Below are 21,408 nucleotides of genomic sequence, written 5' to 3'. Positions count from 1 at the left end.
AATTACTGGTATCAAAAATGAAAAGGGTGAATTCATCATCAATGAAGATGAAATCCAAGCAATGATCAGGGGCTATTTTACTAAATCTGCATGTCAATAAATCTGACAATCTAAGTGAAATGGATGAATATTTGTAAAGACATATATTACCCAGAGTAAGTGAAAAAGAAATACAGAAAAAGCTTTTGATGAAATACAGCACCCATTCCTAGAGAAAAAAAAACTATACAGCATAGGAATAAATGGAGCTTTTTAAAAAATGATAAGTAGTACCTCTCAAAAACCATCAGCAAGTATTATTTGTAATGGGGATAAGATGGAAGCCTTCCCAATATGTTCATGACTAAAACAAGGGTGCCCATTATCACTGCTGTTACTTAACATTGCACTAGAAATGTTTGCTATAGCAATAGGAACAGAAGAAGAAATAGAAGGAATTAGGTCAGGCAAGGAGAAAACAAATTATTACTTTTAGATGATATCATTATATACTTGAAGAATACTAGAGAATCAAATAAAAGAATTAGTTCAAGTAATTAACAAATTTAGCAAAGTGGCAGAATATAAAATAAACTCACATAAAACATGAATGTTTCTATATATTAGCAAAAAAAAGTCTGGCAGCAAGAGATACAAAAAGAAATTTCATTTTAATTAGACAATATAAATTACTTGAGAGTCTACCTGCCAAAACAAACCCAGGAACTCTATGAAAATAATTACAAAACACTGTTCATACAAATAAAGTCAGACCTAAACAATTGGGAAAATACCATTTGTGCATGTGTGGGCCAGATTAATATAATAAAGAAGACAATTCTACCTAAATTAATTTACTTATTAAATTACCAATTAAACTACCAAAAATTCTTTTATAGAGCTAGAAAAATTATTAAAAATTCATCTAGAAGAGCAAGAGGTTAAGAATGTCAAGTGAATTAATTTCAAAAATGTGAAGGATGGTGGCCTAGATGCACAAAATCTTAAACTGTATAATAAATTTTGTAATCATTAAAACTGTCTGGTATGGGCTAAGAAATAGAGTGATGAATCAATGGAATAGATTAGGAAGAAAAGACATAGTAGTAAATGGCCATAATAATCTAGTTTTTAAAAACCCAAAGACCTAAGCTTTTTGCACAAAAACTCACTATTTGAAAAAACTGCTGGGAAACCTGGAAAACAGTATGGCAGAAAGTAAGTATAGACCAACATCTTGCACCATATATGAAGAGGAGGTCAAAATGGGAATATCATCTTTAGATATAAAAGGTGATGCTATAAGCAAATAAGAAGGCAAAAAATAGTTTACTTGTCAGATCTATGGAGAAGACAAGAATTTATGACCAAGCAAGAGATATAAAGTATTACCAGATTAAAAATGGATAATTTTGATTATGGCAAATTAAAAAGAGTTTACAGAAACAAAACCAATGCTACCAAAATTTGAAGGAAAGCAGAAAGCTTCCCAGCTTTATTCAATTTATACATTGTGTCTCTCATAAAGGCCTCATTTCTCAAACATATACAGAACTGAGTCTAATTTCTGAGAATACATGTCATTCCCCAATTGTTGGTGAGCTTAATGCTTATTTTTCCCTTATATTAATAAGCAAATATTGAACTGAAACCAATATTTTTTTCAAGAACCTGTAGGTCCTCAGACTCTGAAAAACATTGCTATAAATGGGACTGGAAGCTCATTGTGCCCTACTCAGTGTTGCCTGATTTGCTTAGACTGCCCAAAACTGGACAGTTTAGAAGAGCATCCCTCAGTCCTTCATTAGAATAGTTCTACCTCTCATTCTCTCATTAATTGTTAAGCAATCAGAGTTGATAGCCACCCTCTGAAAACCCACTTCTCCAAGGGCATATAAGCCTCCATGATAGTCCTTGGCATCTGAGAGTGCCATTGACATTTTGTGTTAATTAAATGCTAGCATTATTAATAAAATGATTAATTACCAAATAATTATGTCTCTCAAACTTTTTTAATCTTCAGAATGATAGAAAAAATAGGAACAGATAATTTTCAGACAAAGAAATCAAAGCTCTCTATGGCTGTATTTTTAAAAATGCTCTACGTCACTATTGATTAAATAAAGACAAATTAAAACAACTCTGACATACCACCTCATACCTATTAGATGGGCCAATATGACAGAAAAGGAAAATGATAAAAGTTGGAGTTAACACGGGAAAATTGGGACACTAGTACAGTGTTAGTGGATTTGGGAAATATTCCAACCATTCTGGAGAGCAATTTGGAGCTATGCCCAAAGGGCTCACACACTGTGCATATCCTATCCAAAGAGATGAAATAAGGGAAAACCACCCACTTGTACAAAAATACTCATAGTAGGTCTTTTTGTGGTGGTTAAGAACTGGAAATCAGTTCTGCTCATTATTTTTACTATGCAGGCTATATATTCTGCTCTCATAATTCTCATGTATAAATCAAAATAACCCTGAGGTTTCATGCTACACTCTCAAGTTGAGAAAAATGACAATACTCAATGTTGGAGGAGTTATGGAAGGACAGGCACATGACTAAATTGTTGGTGGAGCTGTGAAATCATATAACCATTTCCTAAATCAATTTAGAATGATGCAAGTGAAGTGACTAAGATGTCATTATCCTTTGAATCAGAGATTCCATTACTGACCTCATACCCCAAGGGAGCCATGATAAGAAGAAAGACCCTTTATTCTTCAAAGTATCTATAGCAAGGATTTATGGTGATTGCTAAAAAGTGGAAACAAATAGATACCTATGGCTCATGAGGAATGGCTAAACACATTGGGGTACATGAACATAACAGAATATTACTATACTGTAAGAAGTGATATGCCTGATGAATACAGAGAGGCATAGGAAGATTTATGTTACCTGATGCGGATTGATATAAGTAGAGCAAAAACACAATATACACAAAAACCATAATGTAAATGGAAACAAAATATCAAAATTCAAAAGTAGATGTGACAAGGTCATAAAGATGAAGCATGATTCAAATGAAGAGATACAGGAACACACCCCTAACCTACCCCTTTGTGGACATAAGAGGTCAAGAGATGGGACAGACAGCACATGATCTCAGACTTTTTCAATGTGTCCATCAGTTGTGCTGAATTAAGTTTTCTCCTTAAAAAAATATTATTGGTCATTTCAGATGGTTCTCTGGGAGGGTTAAAGGAAGGGATATGTGGGAAAACTCTGGTGATATAAAATACACAAAAAATGGGGCAGAGCCAAGATGGCAGAGTGAAAGCAGTGCCTTGCTTGAGCTCTCCCCAACACCCCTCCAAATACCTGTAAAAAAAATGGTTCTAAACAAATTCTAAAGCAGCAGAACCCACAAAAAGACAGAGTGAAACAAATTTCCAGCCCAAGACAACCTGGATGGTTGAATTGGAATGGTATGTTGGCTGGCAGGAAGGAGCACAGTTAGGTGTGGGCGGCAGGCCACAGCAAACCTGGAGCAGGACTCAGAGGACTGAATTGCAGGCAGCTTTGGGTATCCAGACTTCTCACCCACAAACACAAAGTAACTTAGAAGGTAGTGGGAAAAGTCTGTTTCTTCAGTGAGAGAAAGAAGCAAGGTTTATCTCAGGCCTTAGGGGCTGGCAGCGGCTGCCTCCTGAGCTTCCCGCCTACAGAATGAGGGGGAATTGAGTGGCTGATCAGAGGGGATTGCAGGATCTCTTTGCTGATGCAGGATTCTCTTTTTGCCTGTGCTTGGATCTGGGTCACAGTTCTGAGTGGTGGTCTTGGTGCAAGGAGGAGCACTGGCGTGGTGGAGCTTGTAGTGACTGTAGAGAGGAAATCCTCCTCACAGTTCTAAGACAGAAAAGAGTGCTTGTGGTCTGTCACTCATAGACCAGAGCACAGGAACAGGAAGGATTGCCCTTGATCATGGCACTTGGAAGACCTGAAAATTTACTGGTTCCTACAAGCATCTCTGAAAACAGCTGCAGAAAACTCCTGAAGCTTGGGACAGTACATTCTCCACATTGGAAGCAGACCTCTATGTTAACAAAGAGTTTATAACTCAAATAATTGGCTGGGATCATGACCAAAATGTGCAAAAGAGTCACACCGTAGAATCTTTTTTTGGTAACAAAGAAGATCAAAACATACAACCAGAAGAAAACATGAAACTCAAAGTCCTACATCCAAAGCCCAAGAAAACATATGAATCAGTCCCAGGCCTTGGAAGAGCTCAAAAAGGATTTTGAGAAGCAAGCAAGAGAAACAGAGGAAAAACTGGGGAGAGGAACGAAAGTGATGCAAGAAAATCATGAAAAACAAGTCAACAACTTTCTAAAGGAGACCCAAAAAAACACTGAAGAAAATGACACCTTAAAAAATAGCCTAACCCAAATGGCAAAAGAGTCCAAAAGCCAATGAGGAGAAGAATCCTCTAAAAAGCAAAATTGCCAAATGGAAAAGGAAGTCCAAAAGCTCACTGAAGAAAATACTTCCTTAAAAATTAGAATACAGCAATTGGAAGCTAGTGACTTTAGAGAAATCAAGACACTGTAAAACAAATCCAAAAGAATGAAAAATCAGAAAACAATGTGAAATATCTCATTGGAAAAACAACTGACTTGGAAAAGGTCAGAGAGAGAATTAAAAATATTGGACTATCTGAAAGCCATGATCAAAAAAAGCCTAGGCATTACCTTTCAAGAAATTATTAAGGAAAACTGCCCTGATATTTTAGAACCAGAGGGCAAAATAGAAATTGAAAGAATCCACTGATCACCTCCTGAAAGAGATCCCCAAAGCAAAACTCCTAGGAATGTTGCAGCCAAATTCTAGAATTCCCAGGTCAAGGAGAAAATATTGCAAGCAGCCAGAAAAACCAATTCAAGTATTGTGGAAACACAATCAGGATAACACAAGATTTAGCAGCTTTTACAGTAAGGGACCACAGGGAATGGAATATAATATTCCGGAGGGCAAAGGAGATAGGATTACAACCAAGAATCACCTATCCAGCAAAACTGAATATAATCCTTCACGGGAAAAAATCGTCATTCAGTGAAATAGAGGACTTTCAAGCATTCCTGATGAAAAGACCAGAGCTGAGCAGAAAATTTGTCTTTCAATACAAGACTCAAGTGGAAAATGAAGAAGTAAACAGGAAAGAGAAATCATAAGACACTTATTAAGATTGAACTGTTTACATTCCTGCATGGAAACATGACATTTGTAACTCATGAGACCTTTGTCAGTAATAGGGTAGTTGGAGGGGAAAAATCTTATGTATGTACAGAGAGATAGATAGATAGATAGATAGATAGATAGATAGATAGATAGATAGATAGAGGGAACAGGGTGAGTAGAAGATGAAGGGGTGATATCTGGAGATTAAAATTAAGTTGTGAGAGAGGATTCTGGGAGAAGGAGAAAGTGAGAGATAGAACAGGGTAAATTATTTCACACAAAAAAAAAGCAGAAAAGAAAAGGCTCTTGCAGTGGAGGGGAAACGGGGGAAGGTAAGAGGGAGTAAGTGAATCTTATTCTCATCAGATTTGGCTTAAGGAGGGAATAACATACACGCTCAGTTGGGTATGGGAATCTATCTTACCCTACAGGAAAAAGTGGCGGGGGACAGGAGGGAAGTGGATAAGAGAGCAGAATGATGATAGAGGTGAGGGCAGATTGGGAGAGGGGGTAATCAGAAGCAAACACTTCTTTTTTTGTCTGTTTTTTGGTGTGTGTTTTTTTTGTTTTTATTTTTTTGCAATGGGGGTTAAGTGACTAGCTCAAGGTCACACAGCTGGTAAGTGTCAAGTGTTTGGTCTGAGACTGGATTTGAACTCAGGTCCTCCTGACTTCAGGGCCAGTGCTCTATCCACTGCACCACCTAGCTACCCCTGAAGCAAATACTTCTGAGGAGGGACAAGGTCAAAAGAAAGAATAGAATAAATGGGGGACAGGGTAGGATTGAGGGAAATAGAGTTAGTTTTTCACAAAATGACTGCTATGTTTTCCATAACTGCACATGTATAACCCCTATTGAGTTGCTTGCCTTTTCAATGAGGGTGGATGGGGAGGGAGGGAGAGAAAATTTGGAACCCAAAGTTTTAAAAACACATGTTAAAAAAATGTTTTTGCATGGAACTGGGAAATGAGAAATATAGGAAATGGGATACAGAAATCTATCCTCCCCTACAGGAATATAGAAGAAGGGGATAAGAGAAAGGAGGGGAAAGCCAGAAGGGAGGGCCAACTAGGGGAAGGGGTATTCAGAATGCTTCCCATTTTGGGGTGGACGGAGGGGCAAGATGGGATGGAAATTTGAAACTCAAAATGTTGTGGAAGTGAATGTTGAGAGCTAAAAATAAATAGATTTTTAAAAATACACAAAAAGCAACGAAAATTATTCTTTTGAAAAAAGAAAGTATAACATATTTTTTTAAGTGATATGGAAAAAAGATTAAGGAGTAAGGGGAGCCAAGATGGAAGAGTAATTACTAAATCACTCTCACTCTCCCTTATTGACCTCAAAAAACCCAGAGAATATTGTCCCAGGAAAAATCCTGAAACAGTGGAGCCAGCATAAAGACAAGGTGCAATAGTCCTTTAGCTCAGAAGGCTTTGGGGATTAACCAGGAAAGGTCCCTCTCACTGTTGCTGAAGGGGACCAGTACAGGAAGGGAGGTGTCTCATCAAGCCAGTAACCATGCCCCTAGGACCCAGCAAAAGAAGTTGGGATATTGCTCCTTGTGCACCCAAAGTAGAGATCAACCTTAAAAGCCAGAAAAAAAGGCAAACAAAATGAGCAAAAAGCAACATAGAAAAACAGGGACCATAGAGAAGTATTTTGGTGACAGGAAGATCAAACCAGAAATTCAGGAGAGCACAAAATTGTCAATATACCCACATCTGAAACCTCAGAGGGGTATATGAACTGGTCTGAAGCCCAAAAAGCCTTCTTGGAAGAGCTCAAATAAGAGAAGCAGAAGAAAAATGGAACAATTCCTTTAAAAATACAGTTGACAAAATGGAAAAAAGTACACTGAAGAAAACAACTCCTTAAACAGTAGAATTGGCTAAATAGAAAAGCAGGTATAAAACCTCACCAAAGAGAAGAACTCCCTAAAAAGTAAAATGGGAGAAATGGAAAAGGAGGTACAAAAGCTAACTGAAGAAAATGATTCATTAAAAATTAGAATTGGGCAATGGGAAGCTAATAACTATGAGATATCAAGAATCAAAGAAAGTCAAAAGGAATGAAAATATAGGAAAAAATGTAAAATACCTCATGGGGAAAAACAACTGACCTGGAAAAAGGATCCAGGAAAGATAACTTAAGAATTATTGGTCTACCTGAAAGTCATGATGAAAAAAAAAAAAAGAGCCTGGACAGCATCTTTCAAGAGATCATCAAGGAAAATTGTCCTAAAGATCTAGAACCAGAGGACAAAACAGTCATCAAAAGAATCCACGGATCACCTCCTGAAAGAGATGCCAAATTGAAAATGCCAAGGAATTTTGTAGCCAAATTACAGAATTATCAGTTTAAGGAGAAAATCCCGCAAGCAGCCAGAAAGAAACAATTCAAATATTATGGAACCACAGTCAGGATTACAGAGGACCTTGCAGGTTCTACATTAAAATATCTGAGGGCTTGGAAAGTCATATTGTGTAAAGCAAAACAGCCTGGATTACAACTAATAATCAACTGCTCAGTGAAATTGAGTCATTTACCTTTTCTTTGAGGAAATTTAAAAGCAAAATTCTGATGTCCCCTGGAGAAAATCTGGATTTGGCAAAAGCTGCTCTAGGAGGAAGAATTGTATTCTGGAAAGAACTGTGTCTGCTTGGAGTCAAGAACTGGGTTCCAATGCTACCTCTGATGCTTAGTACCTGTGTGACCCAGGGCAACAGCTTAACCTTGTTGGGCCTCAGTTCCTCACCTGGCTAGGAAGAGATCAGTGAGGTCACCAGAGTGCCTAGGATGTTTGTTTCCTTCTCTGATGCAAGTCTCTTAGCAATAGCTGCTTGCCTTATGTGTCTTCTCATGCATGTATTCTGCAGCTGGCATCTGTATTTCTCTTTCTCCTGGCTCTGGCTCTTCCTCTCTCTGTCTCTGCATCTCTATTTCTGTCTTTCTCCTCTTCTCTCTCTCTCAATATATACTATATATACAATATGTGTGTGTGGGGGGGGTATGCCTATGTGTACATAAGTGTGTATTTGGGAGTATCTCCTGAATATTTTGTAGCCCCTGGTAATTTAGATTTGCACCCAGCTGGCAGCCCAGGGCAAAGCTAGGAAGAAGCCCTCCCCTCCCCCTGGCCTAAGAGCCTAAGAAGCCTGATAAAGAGGTCTCCTGAATGCCAGCAACTCAGGAGTCCAGGTATCCTTGGCAACAACCAGTCACCATGGCAACCAGTGATTGGAACTAGCTGTTCCTGCCTTGCTGGACACTAAATTTTGCATCTAGAAAGAGCCTATTCCACCAGAGGTGGGGTGGCTAACTTGATATGGGTTTTCACTAGAAAAGGTGTGAGACCCCTCTCCTACTCCGTGTTCTTTGAATGAGCTAGGGGCAAGCACCCTGGGGCCCAGGGGTTGTGCTTTTTGGTACGTGGGGGCTTCAAAGCCTGCCTGTGCTTTTTTTCATATTTACATTGATTAAATGATTCACCTCATCAATAATTTGCAGTGATTGAGCCAAACCAGCTAGCATCAGTCACTCATACAATGGCAGGGGGTTAAGCTTTGCTGGGTTTACATGGATTCATTTGTGCTACCTGGCAAAGGAAAAATTCTATTGTGCTTCCTTGTTCAATTATTACTAAAAATTAGGGGAAGGAGGGCTTCACTCTAGGATTAGGTACACTTCATTTGCACCCCACACAACCTAGATTCTATCAGAGGTCAGATGGTGGGAAAAAGAGTTTTTGTGTGTGTGTGTGTGTGTGTGTGTGTGTGTGTGTGTGTGTGTACTTGTCCAGTGTTCTCTTCCTTGCCACATAGCTGCCTTTGCTAAGGTGATTTCAGGTTGCATGAATACAAGCATGTGATGGGGCCTGAGGACAGTCTAGGAATCAGGAAGACCTGGGTCCTACCTACTGGCTTGGCCATGTGAACATAAGCAAATCATTTAACCCCTCTGTGTCCCAGGCAACTCTTTAATCTGTGGCTTATTGCATCAACAGCAGGACTCTCCAAGCTGGAGTGCCCCCACACTAGTGAAATCACATGACTGGATAAAATATCATGCCAAGAGTATAAACAACTCTCCGTGGTCCTGGATAGACCACACCTAGAATATCATGATCACTTGTAGTGGAGGGGATTAGACTCTGCCATCTCTAAATTCCGTGAATCTATAAGTGGGGGGCATTTCACTCTGAAAAGAGGAGACAGCAGAGGCAATGGTAGCTTTCCTCACATATCTGAAGGACTTTCACAGGGCAAAGGAATTAGATTTGGTGTGGCTTCAGAACGGGGAATTTGAATCAAAGTGCTTGGCACCTCATAGGTGCTTAATACATATTTTTGGGATTGATTAATTAATTGATTACTGGGGTGCAGGTTTGCCTTAACATAATGCAAAACTGAACATTCCAAAGTGGAATGACCTAGATTGGGAGGAAGTGAGTTCCCCATTACTGAAAGACTCCAAGCAGAGATTGGATGGCCTCTTGTGAGGGATATCATAAAGAGAGAGGATTTGTTGTGTCTCAGGTAGGAAATGAGAGGCTGACTCTCAGTCCTTTCCCAGCCTTTGAGCTGTCTGCTTTGGCACTTTGGCATTGTGGGGAGGGGCTGCTCCATTTCTTTCCTGTTCTCTCTTAGAAACTTGGCAACATCTCTTTCAAGAGCAAATACACTAATGCCTTTCCTCAATCCCTTCTCCACAGGGGACTGGTGTTCGTTTCCAGAGATTGTTCCCCGGGGCCTTTCTATTACCCATGGGGCCCTTTCTGTAGTGTTTTCATTATCTCCTAATTGCTAGATCTCTTTTCTGCCTTTTTCTTCTTCATCTCATTTGTTTCATGTCTACAGGCGCAGTGTCCCCTGGGTCCTTCAAGCACCATCAGCATCTCCTCTCTCCTTGTGGCAGGCTTTTTTTCTCCATGTCCTTCCTCTCTGGCTCCCTTCCTTTGCGTGGTATGGGAAATCCATTCTCACCTCTTTTGCCCCACTTATATCTGCCTCTGCCTCTCTCTTGCTGGTCGAAACTCCAGGCTTCCTTTCTCACCTCACTGTGAAAGCTATCCTTCCCAGCACTCAGTGTCCCTTCATGCCCAATATTCCCTAGTATTTGCTATATTGGAGTACTCACATTTGGGCCATTCCTGGTCATTGCACAAGCTTTATCTTAGTTGCCTCTCTCCTTTCTTTCCTGTTCCCAGGACAGAGATCCCTTGTGACAAAGTTAGTGATAGAACAACTCATATTTCTGTACAACTGAGAGATAGATAGAGTGCTTTATGTGTTAGGTAGGGAATGCCAGGGTCATTCCCATTTTACAGATGAGGAAACTGAGTCTAAAAGGGGTTCATAGGGAAGAAGGGTAGAGACCTGCATGAGAAAATGGCAAAGAAGTTACTAGTCAGTGCTGCTGGAAGGAATCAGCTGAGCCCTTTAGCCACCTCCCATTCACTCTAACAGCCTTGACCAATGCATGGTTCACAAGTCTATGGTGCTTTATTTTAGAGAGAACATGGCAGCTAGGTTGCTCAGTGGATAGAGCTCTGGGCCCAGAGTCAGCAAGACCTGAGTTCAAATCCAGCCTCAGACACTTACTAACTGTGTGACCCTGGGCAAGTCACTTAATCCTGTTTGCCTTGGATGCCTTTTCTGTAATGTGAGCTAGAGAAGGAAACAGCAAACTACTCTAGCATCTCTGTTAAGAAAACCCCAAATGGGGTCACAAAGAGCCTGACATGAATGAAGAATGACTGAACTGCAAAAGTATGCAGAGAACCATCGTACAGGAGAAAAAAAATTCTTAAAGAAAAATTTGGTAAAACAAATGAAGACTTTGAAAATATATGAAAACAAATTCATGTTGCCATCCCAGAGGACCTTTCACCTCTGGAAAGGAATGCTAAGAATTTTCTTCTTCCTCATTTTATGGACCACGCTTACTGAGTTTTGTGTTACTCATACAGAGTTAGCCTCCATGAAGAGGATGAAATTTTTTCTGGAGGCAGGGACTGTTTCCTTTTGTCTTTAGACTCCTAGCTCCCCGAGCAGAGTGTGACATGCACTAGGCTTTTAATAAATGGGCTTTTCGCCAATTTAATGCCATTGAAAATTATGTCACATTGTTTTGGTGATATCTCTTGGTGAAAAAAAGATTTTGAAGATTATTATGGCACGGCCTTTGGTGATATCTAATGGTCAAAGAGGACAGTGTAGAATTTACATGGAATATAGCAGTGCAATGAAGGTTTTACACCAGAGAAAAAAGTATCATACAGTTGAGATCCTTGTTTTTTGGACCATGTAGTTATTACACCTTTATTCTACCATCGTGAATCCAAACCTGCAACTCATTTTGAACCATATTTTTATTGAATTTTACCCTGTTTTACAGGTCTTTCTTGGTTCAGCTGGCAGAATGGAACTAAATAAAATCCCAAATCTCTAAAATGAAGAGTTCTGAATTCCTTCAGTGTCAATATCATTTCAGAGTAAATCACCAGCATCAAAATTATCTATTACTCTCCATCATATCAAAAGTCATCTGACACATGATAAGCCTTCATAGCAGTGATGACACCAGTGGGTTGATGTTACCCTCCACTGGGGTTAGGTGGATAAAGCCTTAATGTTGCCCAGCCGAAGGAACCAAAATTTTTTGGAAATATATGCAAAAAATATGACTGATCCTTGTTTCGAAAGAAATTTATAAAAGAAATATCAACTTTGAATGAGACTTTACCAGTGTGAAATCAGGCATTCAGGTACATATTTGCCCAGAGTCCCAGGACCTGTTATTGTTGTTCATTGGCTCAGTGACATCCAACTTTATGTGATAGCATGGACTTTTATCCATGAGGTTTCCTCAGCAAAGATGCTAGAGTGGTTTGCCATTTCCTTCTCCAGTGTATTCCCATTTTACAGATGAGGAACTGAGAAAAATAAGTGTTAACTGACTTTCCTAGGGTCACATAGCTAGTAAGGGTGTAAAGGCCAGACTTGAAATCAAATCTTCCTCGCTCCAAGCCTATTGAATTTCTATCCACTTCACCACATAACTGCCCTGTGTAGGGCTAATAAACATACAACCAACTTAACCAATAATGCTAGGAGTATACAGAAACAGACACTGGGGCAATGGCTGTAGTCATTGCCCTCAGTAGGAGGACTGGGATACTAATCAGGCTTTTCTACTTCCAAATCTCATCTCCTTGCTGAGACAACTGATTTTTTTTCTATCACATGAAAAGCCTATTACTAAATTAGGATTAAGGCTTTTTCTATTTCCTCATACAAGGACCAGCTGAAGAAAGTCAGTCACTCTCTGAAGGGTATTGCTGATACTTGAGGTTTTCAAATCCTCAGGGAACATGCTTCATGATCTTGGTCAGGACCCCAACCAATTAGAAGACCTTACTTCTGTTTATAGTGTAAACAGAATGTACTCTAGGTGAGTTCCAACACTAAAGCACTAAATCTAAGCCTTTGCCACCCCCCATTGTGGTTTTGGGCAATCCAGCTCATGAAGAAGAAAACCAACCAGAGTACTTTGTGTAGAGATGGATTCCTTCCTCCAGATTGCGGGAGGTGTCTGAGTCTCATGATCATGTTCTTAGTTGTAGAAGGCAAAGACTTTAAGCCCACCTCCTCATATTAACATACTAACTTTCTCATTAATTGTTCACCAATCAGGGTTGATTTTCATCTATCTGGGGCAACTCATTTTCGAAAGGTATTTAATCATTCATTCTTCTCCATCCTTTTGTCTTTGGTTATGGAAAGTGACTACTGATCGTCAATTTCTTACCAGGTAGCCTAGTTGATATATTGATTATTAATTACCCAGAAACTCTGTCTCTCAGGCTTTTCATTCATCTCATTTCCCCTGAACCATGTTCTCCATCCCTCTCTAACTGATATACTCCATGCTGAACAAGGTCATTTTTCTCTCCATTCAGGCACTACCAACATTCTCAAATGCATGGTGTATATCTGTGACCTTAGGTCTCCCTCTACCCAACCTCTTCATTAAGGCCTTCAGTGGGCCCACAAGATCGTAAGATTCTAGATGTAGAGATGGGAGGGACCTGAGAGACCACCTAGTCCAGTCCCCTCATTTTACACAGATGATTTGCCAGAGGTCATGCACAAGCTTTTAGATCAAGGGCTGTAAGGGTTATCAGTGGTTATCTATCCAAACTACTCAGTATATAGATGAGGAAACTGAGGCCCAGAGAGAAGTGGCTTGCTAAAGTCACACATAGGAAAATAGCTTTGGTGCTGAAAGGGATTTCACAGGCTGTGTGATGAAACCTTCTTATTTTACTGATCTAGGAACTTGCTCAGGGATCCACAGGTCATCAGTGACAGAGGCAGGATTTGAGCCTGAGACTTTTTGATTCCAAATCCAAGCTCCTTTCCTTCTACCAAAAAACCGTCCCATTGCCAACCCAGATTTCCTTTCTGTGTCCAGGTAAGGAGTGTTGTTGTCAAAAAGTAATGACTCCAAGGTGAGAGGAAATGGGATGGAGAACAAAAGAGCTAGCCCATTTATTTATGGGAGCCAAGCTGAACCAAAGCTTTCCAGGGAGTGCTGTTGCTTTAATCCTCACCCTTCCTCTTCTCATTCTCCACCTCCCCCTCTCCACAGAGCCTAGCCCTGTGCTAGACAGGCAGTAAGGCCTCAACAAATGGAGTTTTTCTACAGTGAGCTGACTTAAAAGACAATGAACAAGGAACTGATAACTCAGATTTTCTTTGGCCATCATCTACTCAATGCTTTCTCAGATTTTTTGAGCCTAAGAAGTCTTTGCTAATTGTTGCAACTCTTCCACATAGACAAAGTTCTTTTGAATGCTTGAAGATTTTTCTTCCTCTTCTGTCCCCTGCCAGACCTTGGAATGGAAAGTAGAACAAAATGCTGTGTTCAAATTCATATCAGTCCTTTTCTAAGCATAGCAGATTCACTGTCAGTGGCTCCGTGGTGTTTTGAGACTGTTCACCTGGCAGCAAAAGGCAACAGGACTCAGAAGTTATATGACTGTGTGCCATTAGCACAGTAGCTGTAGAAAGAAAGAACTTTTCTGGGTAGTGATCACTTTGGGCCCAGGTTTTATAGACAGTCTGTCATTTTGCTCTCTGATGACAATACTCAATACACTGATTCCTGTGCTGACCTTCAGATATGTGGAGCTGGGTGAGAAGGAGATGATGCATTCCCATCAGACTCTGGTATGCAGAATGTTTTCCTGAGACCCACAGGGTGAGCCATGTTACCTTATGGCCCCCTCTGATGCATAAGTGAGTATTGTTGGATTCACTTGTTTCCATGACACTGCAGGAGATTTATAAAATCTGTGGTGCTAAATTGATAATTTCTATATCTGTTACTATCTCATAACCTAAGCTGCTGCATAAATCCTGTCAAATCTTTCATATCAGTAAATGGCAAAGGTGGGGTAAAGGAAGTGACACCTTCAGGATAGATCATTATGTAGACAGGAAGCCAAAGAATTCAGTTCAAGCCAACAAAGATCTACTGACTGATTAATAAGAGAACTTTCCATTTTGGGGAAGTTATTTTTCCTTTAACATCAAAAAACCTAAATCTTTCCTTACACTTTTAGTCTTAGAACTTCTAGAGAGATGACAGTAGCTTAGGCATCAGGATGTAGTGGATGCAGCATTGAATTTCAAGTCAAGAAAACTCAGGTTCAGATCCTGCCTCAGATACTTACTACCTGTGCACTCTCAGAAAAGTCACTTGTTCTCTGTGATTTTCAGTTTCCCCCTCTGTAAAATGAGGGAGGATGGAACTAGATGGACCTGAGGTCTCCTCCAGCTCTAGCTCTAGGGTCCTGTGACCTCATGGAGTCATTGAAAGTCTTACAGGAATGACTGGGCAGAGAGGGAATTGAGGCAACATATGTACACTACATAAGCATGCCAGTGACAAAAGGGGAGAGAGAGAGAGAGAGATGACTTTGTTCAGATGGAATATAACAGTAGGTGATGGATGGTGAATATCACTAAAGATTTGAAAGTAGAGGAAGAGGACTAGAATCTCATCCCTACTACTGAGGGCAATGACTACAGCTGCAACCTGATTTACTATCATGATTTTCTATACTCCCCATGTTACCTTTTTTTAATTTACTAGCCCTGCTCACAAGTACCAATATTTACCTCATGCCTGAAATCACAATGGTCAGGTCTCATTCAAATTTTTGATATTTCTTTCATAAATTTTATTCAAAAGTAAAATCACCAGTTTTTAAAATATATTTGCTCTGAATATTGTTCGCATGAGTGGGTAATATCAAGGTCTCACTCAAGTATTTGGAACACTGAAGGTGAAACCCGCTTAATAATGTCTCCACTGCTATGGATTCTTGTCCCATATCAGATGACCTTTGCTATAATGAAGAGTTCCACAGGTAATTTTTTTGGTAACTTTATTTATTTATTTTGATTTTTGATTTTTAAAAAATTTTAACATATGCTTTTCAAACTTTGGATTACAAATTTGCTCCCTTCCTCCCTCCCCACCAACCCTCACTGAAAAGGTAAGCATCTCAATACATGTTATAAATGTGCAGTCATGCAAAACACTTCCATAGTAGTCCTGTTGTGAAAAACTAAGTGTATTTCCCTTCATCCTATCCTACCCCCCATTTATTTTATTCTCTCTTTTGACCCTGTCCTTCCTCAGAAGTGTTTGCTTTTAATTATCCCCTCCCCCAATCTGCCCTCCCCTCTATCAACCCCCTGCTCTCTTATCCCCTTCCCCACTTATTTTCCTGTGGGGCAAGATAGATTTCCATACCCCATTGTGTATGTTATTCCCTCCTTAAGCCAAATCCTATGAGAATGAGATTCACTCATTCCCTCTCACCTTCCCCCATTTCCCCTCCACTGTAAAAGCTTTTTCTTGCCTGTTTCATGTGAGATAATTTACCCCATTCTACTTCTCCTTCTCCCAGTATAATCCTCTCTCACCCCTTAATTTTACTTTCCAGATATCACCCCTTCATCTTCAACTCACCCTGTACCCTCTATCTATCTATCTATACATACATATAATTTGATCCCTCCCACTACCCTAATACTGACAAAGGACTCTTTCCATGCAGGAATGCAAACATTTTAACCTTAATAAGTCTCTTATGATTTCTCTTTCCTGTTTACCTCTTCCATGTTTCAATTGAGTCTTGTATTTGAAAGGCAAATTTTATATTCAGCTGTGGTCTTTTCCTCAGGAATGCTTGAAAGTCCCCTATTTCATGGAATGACCATTTTTTACCCTGAAGGATTATACTCAGTTTTGCTGGGTAGGTGATTCTTGGTTGTAATCTTATCTCCTTTGCCCTCTGGAATATCATACTCCATGCCCTCCAGATTCTTAATGTAGAAGCTGCTAAATCTTGTGTTATCCTGATTGTGTTTACACATTACTTGAATTGTTTCTTTCTGGCTGCTTGCAATATTTTCTCCTTCACCTGGGAACTCTGGAATTTGGCTACAATATTCTTAGGAGTTTTCCTTTGGGGATCTCTTTCAGGAGGTGATCAGTGGATTCTTTCCATTTCTATTTTGCCCTCTGGTTCTAAAACATCAGGGCAGTGTTCCTTGATAATTTCTTGAAAGATGATGTCTAGGCTCTTTTTTGATCATGGCTTTCAGATAGTCCAATAATTTTTAAATTCTCTCTCCTGGATCTATTTTCCAGATCAGTTGTTTTTCCAATGAGATACTTCACATCCCCTTCTATTTTTTTCATTCTTTAGAATTAGTGTTACAGTGTCTTGATTTCTCATAAAGTCACTAGCTTCCAATTTCTCCATTCTAATTTTTAAGGAAGTATTTTCTTCAGTGAGCTTTTGGACTTCTTTTTCCATTTGGACAATTTTGCTTTTTAGGGCATTCTTCTCCTCATTGGCTTTTTGGACCTCTTTTGCTATGTGGGTTAGGCTAGTTTTTTAAGGAGTTATTTTTTCAGCATTTTTTTGGGGGTCTCCTTTAGCATCACTCTCAGTTTTCCTCTACTTCTCTTACTTGCTTCTCAAAATCCTTTTGAGCTCTTCCATGGACTGGTCCCAATTCATATTTTTATTGGAGCTTTGGATGTAGGAGCTTAGTTTCACTGTCTTCTTTGGTTGTGTTTTGATCTTCTTTGTCATAAAGTAAGATAATATAGTCAGATTCTTTTTGCGCTGCTTGCTCATGATCCTGGCCAACTACTTGAGTTATAAACTCTTTGTTAAGATAGGAGTCTGTTTCCAGTGTGGAGAATGTACTGTCCCAACCTTCAGGGATTTTGTGCAGCTGTTTTCAGAGATACTTCTAAGGACCTGTAAATTTTCACTTCTTCCAAGGTGCTATGATCAAGGGCAAGGTGTTTATTCCTTTCCTGGCCTCTACTCTGGTGTATGAGGACCAAAAGTACTCTTTTCTGTCTTGGAACTGTGAGAAAGGTTTCCTCTCTACAGCCAGTACAAGCTGCACCATGCCAGCACTCCTCTTTGCCCCAGGACTGCCACCCAGAACTTTGACCCAGATCCAAGCACAGGTAAAACAAGAGAATCCTGCCTCAGCACCAGCAGAGACATCCCTGCAATCCCTCTCTGATCAGCCACTCAACTCCCCATCAGTCTGTGGGCCTGAAGCTCAGGAATCAGCCACTGCCCCGGGGCCAAGCTTGGGAACTGGAACTGAGACCACCTAACTTGTCTCTCTCACCACAGACACAAACTTTTCCCACTGGCCTTCTAAGTTGTCTTTGGCCTTCATGGGTTGAGAAGTCTGGAAACCACCACAGCTGCTCATGATTCAGTCCTCTGAGGCCTGCTCCAGGTTCGCTGAGGCCTGTGCACCCATGCCAAACTGCGTTCCTCTTCCCACCCGGCATGATACACCTTTCTATTCAACCATCCAGGCTGTCTCTGGCTGGAAATTTGTGTCATTCTGTCTTTTTGTGGGTTCTGCTGCTTTAGAATTTGTTCAGAACCATTTTTTATAGGTATTTGGAAGGGTTTGGGGAAGAGCTGAAACAAGTCATTGCTTTCACTTTGCCTTATTGGATCGGACCCCACAGGTAATTTTGATACTGATGATTTCACCAGAATTCCTATTTACACTGAAGGAATTTATTACTCACTTCCTCTCATAAATTCAGGGCTTCCTTTAGCTCCATTCTTTTTTCCCTTACCAGGAGCAAACTGTCCCACAAGTTAAAAATCCAGTAAAAGTTGTTCTGGAATTCATCTGAGTGTGATATAAGTAGTTGGACACAAGACAGCAACCTTAAAGTAACCATGAAATGATGATATTAATTGATGTCATTAAATGAAGACATTTGAAGCATGTTTCCTTGTCCTAAACTTTTAAGTTAACTCCAATATCCTGTTTGAATACAAGATGTCACTGAAAGACTGTGCTATGGTCCTCATGCCAATTAATTGGTCAACAAGCATTTATTAATACCTGCTTTTTACTAGTCATGGGGACAGCCTTTGCGATGATGCACAGATGGGAAATGAAATGTCACATGTCAGGAAGAGTAAGCAGGCAACACTTGCTGAACAGAGTTCCAGAAGGGGAATAACCCCTCCTACCTTTCCTCTCTTCTTGCACCTTAGTCTTTGAACCAGTGACACTGGCCTCCTGATTGTTCCACAAACAGAACACTCCATCTCTCAGCTCCCAGCATTTTCTCTTGCTCTCCCATACTTGGAATGCTCTTCTTTCTCATGTCCCTACTCAGTTCCCTGGCTTTCATTAAGTCCCAACTAAAATCCAATCTTCTATAAAAGCCTTTCCTTATCCCTCTTAATCCTAGTGTCTTCTCTTGGTTAATTATTTCCTATTTGTTCTGTATATGATTTGCTTGTATATACTGATTAGTTATCTCCCCCCTTAGAGGTGGACCTCTTTCAGGACAGAAATAGTCTTTTGCTTCTTTTTGTACTCCCAGAGCTTAGCACAGTGCCTGGCACATTGTAGGTACTTAATAAATGTTTACTGATTATGGTATTATTATTGAGTAGTATATGATAAAGCTATAAAATTTGGATGTAAACAGGGTTGCAAGGGCTTTAAATGACAAACTGAGGTGTCTGTGTTTCATCTTAGATATAATGGGAAGCAATGGAGTTTATTCAACAGATTGATCGCCTGGAGCATTTGGAATATCTCTTTGGCTGCTGAGTGAATGATGGGACAGAGAGGAGGCAAATCCAAGTAAGGAAAGTCCAATTAGGAGGCTATTGAAATAGTCCATGTGAGAAATGGTGAGATTTTGTGAGAAGAAAGGCAATGGACACACTCTGAGCACGGTAATGAGAAAACCTGACAATAAAGTGGATATAGGGATCAAGGAGAGTGAGGATCATGGAATAGAGCCAGTGGCCAGGAAGGGAGGTGGAAGGTTGGAATCATGGGAACTTTGAGTGATTCTTTGCATTGCATATTGCTTTCAACAACACTGGAATGGCTGAAAATGTTTTGTTGACTCTAATAACCAAATACAGCATAGGAGGACAGGAACAGCTGAGCAGCAACTCAGCCAGGGATACAGTCTCATAGGAACCTGTAGTAAAAGGGAGGTCCCTCAATAGTAACCAAGAAGGCCCATGCAAGAAGGTGGAATTAGAACTGTGACCCACTGGCAAGCTTGTGGGACAGTTTCATCAACTCATTCTTGTTACAAGTGGGAATAATTACACCTAAACACTACCAGCCTTGTCTAAGAGGAGCTAGTGTAGGTTTAGAGCTGGGAGGGCATGTTTGTATAGCCACAAGGACAGCATTTACTCCTAGTTCAACAGTAGATGGACCTATCTGCTGACTGTACTGCTGTGGCATTCCAATGAGTTTGAAGATGTTTAAGGGGTCTGTGCCATCTGAGAAACAGGCATCTCCTCATTCTGGGAGCTCAGAAAACCAGGGCCTAGGGTTGCAAGAGGGCATGTCACTGGAAGTCCACCAAGACTAATTCTGTGACAGTCTATTGCTAAGCAAGTCTCTTGTAGGTGGCTAACTCTCCTTGGGCTGGGCCTGGCATAGCTCTGAATATATCACTTCATTTAATGATGGATGATTGTTGGGTTCCACGCCTTGAAGATTTGGCATGAGTCAGCACCCATTGTGATGTTTGGAATTTCTGGCAGAGTGCTTAGAACGTCTCTGATCAGGCTCTCAGTTCACACTAGGATATAAGCTATTTTTCAAATAAGGTATAGCTCGACATAGTTCCATTCAGTGCTGGGGTCTAGCACCTAAATCATGGGATTCACCTCATCTTGTGGCCATAGACTACATACTGCATTAGTGTCATTTAAGGATACTTGTAGTTAGGGTACTATCATTCACCCACAGGAGGCCCACGGGTGGGTTTGCCTGAATTTTGTCGAGTTTAGTTGTTCAACTATTATGGCTTAATTAATCAATTCCCAAGTCAAGGACCAGAGTGCCAGCTTCCTCATTAGGGCCTACCAACAAGAGGTCATAAATAATGGACTTCCCTCACAATGGAAGAAACTTTTATTTAGCTAGAGCCCATGCCACCACAGGTGGCAACTAGTAGGACTGTCAAGCTGGCCATGTCATAGGACCATAAAAGAGTATTACATGCTTACTCAGGTAAAGGCAACTGGTCGTAGTCTACTATCTGACTAGGACCTGAGCAGAATGCAGAGCCAAGTACTTGACTGCATACCAGTCTCTGAGGACGGCCACCAGCCTGTCTTAATAGTCACAAGGTCAGACACCACCAGAGCCAAATCAGCTTCTCTTTTCAGGCTGAGTCATCTGGGTCAGTCTCCAAGTGCCACTGTCCTTCCATGATATACCAACAGGACTGTTGAACTGAAAGGTTTGCCTGAGGACTCTGGCATTCAGCAGCTCCCATATCAACACCTGTCTATTTCACACATCTCTACCCAGGGACTTGTACCACACACTAAGATGGGGCCAACACTGGGGGAGGAGAGTGTGTTAGAGACACCCCTGGCCAACTGTGAAAGCTAGGATGTAGGCAGTATTACAGGAGTGGAGCCATCCCTGGGTCTGATCCAATCCCTTAAGCTGTTTCATCAAGTCAGTTTTATAATGCCCACATTGTGGGAGCTTCCAATACTGCCCATCTCACTGATGCATTGGCACCTCATGGATTTAAGCCATGGGAATAGGGCAACTTGAGTTCCAGAGTCCAAAAGTCTCAGATCATAAGA

Source organism: Phascolarctos cinereus, unplaced genomic scaffold (assembly GCF_003287225.1).
Source record: "Phascolarctos cinereus isolate Bilbo 61053 unplaced genomic scaffold, phaCin_HiC Scaffold_8;HRSCAF=390, whole genome shotgun sequence".
NCBI classification, from domain to species: Eukaryota; Metazoa; Chordata; class Mammalia; order Diprotodontia; family Phascolarctidae; genus Phascolarctos; species Phascolarctos cinereus.
Note: the sequence above shows the minus strand (reverse complement) of the source record.